Source organism: Onychostruthus taczanowskii, unplaced genomic scaffold, assembly GCF_017590055.1.
Source record: "Onychostruthus taczanowskii isolate IOZ18803 unplaced genomic scaffold, ASM1759005v1 scaffold103, whole genome shotgun sequence".
Taxonomy (NCBI): Eukaryota; Metazoa; Chordata; class Aves; order Passeriformes; family Passeridae; genus Onychostruthus; species Onychostruthus taczanowskii.
In genome coordinates this window covers 1-6,082 of record NW_024496858.1, presented here as the reverse complement: position 1 = coordinate 6,082, position 6,082 = coordinate 1, and positions in this window count along the sequence as shown.

Below are 6,082 nucleotides of genomic sequence, written 5' to 3'. Positions count from 1 at the left end.
ATTCTCTGGGCTGCATGCTGTTTAGGGATTTCCTCCTGTCTGTGAAACTCTCCCTTGCTGAGTTCTCAGGAAAAGTGGGTCGGGATCTGAGCAGCTGGCAGGTGGCCATCTCCTGCCCAGAAGGCTCTGGGGACAGGTGAGGATAGTCTGGAAGGGGTTCACAGGGGAGTTTGCTTGGAAAACCATTGTTTGCCCTCCTGTGTCTCCTGATGAGTCCAAGAACAGGACTGCAGGCCTCTGATCCCAGGCGCTCCTTCGTGCCCCGTGTTCAAGGGCAGCCTCAGGGAAATGCAGCTGGACTGATCTTTTGGGCTTCACTTGTCTGCTTGCAGCACAGGGCAGGGTCATGCAGCCCTGCAGAGCCTCAACAGCTCAGAGCAAAACCTTGGACATACAGGCAAATGATTGTGGGTTGAATATGTGCCAAATCTGAACAGGTTCTTCTGCCAGCAATTCCTCTGCAGTGTATCCAAGGGAATACATTACACTGGTACTGGGTGCACAGTTAGATGGATAAAAAAGTAGCTGTGCCATCAGATCAGTGGAGTCATAAAATTATAGAATTGTTTAGGTTGGAAAAGACCTCAAAGATCATCAGACATGGTGCTTAGGGACACAGGTTAGTGGTGGGCAGTGCTGGGTTAATGGTTGGACTCAATGGCATTAAGGATCTTTTCCAATCTAAATGACTTTGACTCTCTGCTACCTACAGCCATGTAGCCTCTGCTGATTTCAGAAAGATGGTTCTCATGCATTGAGAAGTCATTTATATAATGATCAGAGCTTGTTCCCATTAACTTCAAGAAGAATTTGGATGCCACCAAGAAGAATTTGTGAAAGAGAGAAGTCCTTGAATGAAGATGTTGATTTTGGAACAGACAGCAGACAGGTCTGAGCTTGGCTGCAACATGGACATTGTTAACATTCATTAATTTTCTTGACTTTATATTTCCCAGCATTTTCATTTGCTTTGTGCACAATTGCTTTTTTGTTTCAGCAGATGCCCTCCTTTAATAATGAGAACACACTGAAGCAAATCATCCTTTGAAAAAAGCATTTAAAATGTACCACCTATTCTGCTCTTCAAGTCTTTGTGGTTTTATTGAGTTTGAAAATACCAAGAAAAGGCAGAGACTCTGGGATTAGCTTTGTAAAACTGGTGTAAACAAGAAGCGATACATGGCTTCACTCTGTCTACTGCAGGTTGTCCTTTCACATATAAATCTGTTTGACCTTACAGGAAAACAGGAAGACTATGAATGAAGGTAAGCAGCTTCCGAAACACTTACACGTTTGAAGATCTTCCTTAGGGTTACTGGAAAAGGGTTTGTTGAAACAGGATGTGCCGTGTTTCCTTTAACTTCTTTTGAAGCTGCACGTCAAAGGTGTGCTTCTTCCTCAGATTTAAATTATTGCTCTAAAATAAGGACAACCATGGCTCCATCCTTTTGTGTCTCTCAGTCTCCCAACCCCATGAGACAAGATAAAGACCTTTACATGTATAAGTGCATCATTCTCAACAGACATGAAGATAATGCAGCTGGATTATTTCCTCAGTTCATCTGAGGGGAAAATGGATGACAAAAATCATGAAACTCATGGAAGATCATGAGAATTTCAATATTGATGACAGCTGCAGTGGTTTGATTGTGTGGGTAAGATGCCAAGAAACCTCATCTTTCCTATGCTGTCTCCTCCAGCCTGTATATATATATGTATATATACTAAGTTGGGTTTCCCTCTAAGCCCCTCTTCAAAGGGGCTATTTGTGCCTGCATCTCCAGAAACCTTTGATTGCAAGAAAGTTTGGTGACCTTGTCTTTTTTCTAGCTCTGGAACAGGGAATACACATCAACTTTTCTCAGTCTGTTTCTTCATACAAAGAATCTTTAATAGCCTGCCTGTGTACCTTTAATAACCACTACAGACTGTTTGAATGTGAGAGGAGTGTCCCATCACACAGCATCTTGTTCATACTTGGGTTGACACTTCCACAGGGAACAAGGGAGGGAAAACACAGTTCACTGCTAGGATGTTTGCAGGTAAGTTGCTCTGCAAGGAAGGGGGAATTCACTCAGTGGAATGCTTTACTTGAAGCCATTCCTTGTAAAGGTAAGAGTATTTTCCATTAGCGTTGACTGTTCTCCTCTCCTTATTTTGCCTAGATTAAAAACTGAAAAACATGCTCTTGGTGGAGGCTGCTAGAGCTGTACTGCTTGTTATAAATTCTGAGTGTCAGGGGCTTGACATAAAGCACCATTACTGACTCAGTTTTCCCACAGCGGTCTGGGTACTGGTTAGCTTGACACCATTCGCCCCAGTCATGAAAACCAAGCACTTCCCAAGTGCTGGGAGCTGCTGTAGGTACAACACCCTCATCCAAAGGCTGATGCTGGCATCTCACAACTGCTTCATAACCACACTGATAATCTGTTGAGATAGCTGGGAAGGTAAATGGGAACACTGTCCCTGGTGAACCAGCCACCATTACCTTTGTCCATTGGGAGATCATGAATACATGCCATCTAGGTGCAAGTTATCATAGAAGTCATAGAATAGTTTGGGTTGGAAAGAAGGATGTTAAAAATTGTCTACTTCCAATACCCCTGCTGTGGGCAAGGAAGCCACCCACTATGTCAGGAAGAGCCACGTTCAAGGCCAGGTTCAACCTGGCCTTGAACACTGCCAGGCAAGTTAATAGAACTATTTTTGTAAATCAAAACAAGTTTCTGCTGGCAGCATCTCTTCTCTCGACACCCCAATCCCTTATGGTGCCATAAGTTCTGACAGACCTATTCAATGGCATTTGTTTCTCAAGAAGGAGCTGAAGAAATGGAAGTGAAGCCTTATCTTTGTAGCTTTCAGTTGTGGGAAACCAATAGATCCAGCTACCAAGAACTTCTCCACTACCTATAAACAGACAGAACTTCTGCTGGTCCAGTTCCCTTGGGACTGCCCCACTGCCACCCAATGTGTGGCTTGTAGTTACAGCAACAAGATCCACTGGGTTGCCCGAGGCTGTGGTGTGTTGGGGTGTAGTTCCCTGGCAAGGAGAGGTGGTAGAACGTGGCGATCATGGCACTGCAAACCTTGTGCTCAGGTGCTGTGAGGGCTGGCAGCTCCCTCAGGGTCCAGGAGCTGGGAGCTGAGTGTGCTAACACCATGGTCTCTGTCCCACTGCCCCTATCCAGGGAGCAGGGCAGACCTGGAGGTTCTCAGCAGGTTCAGCCAGCCGTGCTGAGTGTTCATAGAGCAAGTTCATGGTCATGAGACAGGATGAGCTCAAGTCAGAAAATCATCCTGCAGCTCAGCCAAGCAGGGCTGTGGCGACTGGGCCAGGCAGGGTCTCCTGGTGGGCTTGACTTTTTGGGACCCATGGGTGGGCTGGGCAAGATGGAATGGGCAACCTGCAATGCCACTGGAACACAAACTGACAGCCCTGGTTTGGGCTGGAGGTGGATTCTGTGCCACTGAGGACAGAAAGGAAGCTTGGGTGGGCTGATCATAGCCTTGGCAGACATGGAGGCAGTGTGTCTGGTAAAGCAGTTAATTAATACTTTTTGTTCCTGACCTAGGAGAGATTCATGACGCAGCTAAGGGACCAGGGAAAGAGGAGCCATGCTGATGTTTTTCACTTGCTTTATTTACCCAGTCCACTGCAGGGAAACCCAGGCAGTGAGATCCAGTGGTAACAGAGGGCAGGGAACAGAGGGCATTTCCTGCCTATAACATGATGTGCTGGGACAGGGTTTTCTTACACTGAGTCCTCTGTCTTCAGTGTGTCCTTTCCTCCTCCACACCCCAGTCATATCCACAGTGTAGCCATTTTCTTTTTTTATATATGGCATCTTGCTGCAGCATTATGCATTCTGTGTCCTTAAGCAGATTATAGCCAAAAATGAATTCCAGTTTAATGGAAAATATTATCCATTTCCATGGGAATTACTTACCATGTGATTGTGGTTGTACTTCCTGTTGTGCTTAGGGCTAAAACCATTAAATGATCTGTATTTTTTACACTTTCTTACAGTTCTCCTATAAATATCTATTCCTCATAACGGGTCAGAACATTCAGTCTTGAAACATGGCTCATTTTGGTTTTTATGCTGTGATCTTATGCCAGATTATCAAATACTTAGTCTAAAGCTGGATTCCACGGAGATCCTCCTACTTCCTAGTTTGTTATTTCAGGTCTGCAAAGCCAAATTCCTCTGGACAGCTATTAGCTGTCAAGGAAATGGGCTAATATTCTTGAGTGCTGAAGCTGCTCACTTGCCTTTGGTAGCTGGCTAAGACCTCTGGTGTTCAGGAGGTAAGGGCTGCTGTGTCAGGCAACCCAGCATGTAGAACCACCCAAGTGCTGTGTGAGTCCTGGCTCACAGATTGGACACAGTGATCAGTTGGGCCCAGGGAGAGGTGTGGTAAAGATACTTTAAGAAAATTGGTTTTATTTTTCATTATCCCACTCTGATTCTATTGATAGCAAATTAAATATGCTTCCCTCAGATGAGCCTGAGCAATCTCTCTGTTCTTATCTCACCCCACAAGTCTTTGGTCCTTATTTTCTCTCTCTGTCCAGCCAAGGTCAACCAACCACAAGCAGTGAGTACTGGTGCCTGCATTCCCCACCAAAGTGAGACACAGACACTCAACAGAGGAAACATTTGCTCAAGATGCTATTTATTGGCATCTTTGCACAGGGTGAAACTTCCAGAGGGATTGGACTGTCTCACAAAGAGAGAGCATTCATTTCCCACGTGGTCTCTCTAGTTCCAGGCTCCTTGCCACACCCTCTTCATCTTTGGATCTGACTCCCAGAGTGAGCTTTTGCTGTCAGAGAACAGTGCACAAAAATTACAAACACTGACAAAGCAGTGTCTTCTCCATGACCTGTGTGTTCAGGAATGTGGACTTACTCCCCAGGGAGTGAAGGATGGGTGGACACTCCTCCTAAAAAACAGTGAGGGTACAGAGGCCCTTTGCTGGTACCACACACTTGGACCCACCACAGTCAGATCTTCCACTCCTCTGTGAATTGTGTCAGCACGAGAGCTGCTCAAGCTGCAGCTATAACCATCTAGAAGGTTCTCACAGAAGCCACACCTGTAGTCCTTCCACAGCTTAACCTGCAGTTCAGTGTGCACTTTTTGTGTATCCAGCCTTTGATTGCTTCAGGCTACACTGAATGCCTGAGTGGGGGTAGGGACGAAAGGTGGGGTTGGCTTGGCTGAGTTGTGACATGCTGTGACACGTGTGACATCATGGGGAATGTGTCACAATAGGGGCAGCTAAAAAAGGCCCCAGCAGGTAACGCTGGCCCTGCATTGCCTTGGCAAGCGGTGAGTGCACACGTGGCGGGGAGGCCGGGCTGGGAACAAGGGCTGGGGCAGAAATGCTACACCTGGGGCTGGGTTCTCCCTCTGCATGCAGGGACAGCCCCTCATGGGAGAACCTTGGGCAGGCCACAGTGCTGCTGCTGCTGCTGGGAGAGCAGTACAGCCCTTGCTGCCTGTGAACTGTATCCTTCCTGCCCTCAGATCCCTGTTATTCCCATCCCTGCCGCCCTCATTGTAAATTCCCTCCCTACTGGCCCCATTTAAGCCTGCTTGTCATCCTCCTGCAGACCATGGATGCCATAAGATTCTTTTTCATGCTCCTGAAAAGTCTCATCCAGTACATGCAGCCCGTGGGTGATGTTTTGGATGAGGAGAAACATCTGCGCATGGAGCTGCGTGCAAAGCGCTTGGAGCGGAAGAGAATTCGGATGGAGCGGGAGGTGGATCAGCTCACCATGAAGCAGAGTGGAGGGGTCTGGGGAGACCTGCTCCGGTTTGCTTTGCAGCCCTGGCACGTCTGGGCTGTTGCTGGGATCCTTGTCCTTCTCTTGGGACTGTATTTTTTTTGGAGGAAAACGAGTGATGAGGCAGAGAACAGTAGCGAGGGAGACGAAGACCATATTTCTGACAATGATCTGAGATGGCTTCTAGACGAGCGCATACAGTGGCCAGTACAGGACCTGCAGAGAGACTGTGAGCGGACAATAGACCTGATGGACAATTATACAATTTACTTTGGGCATGTC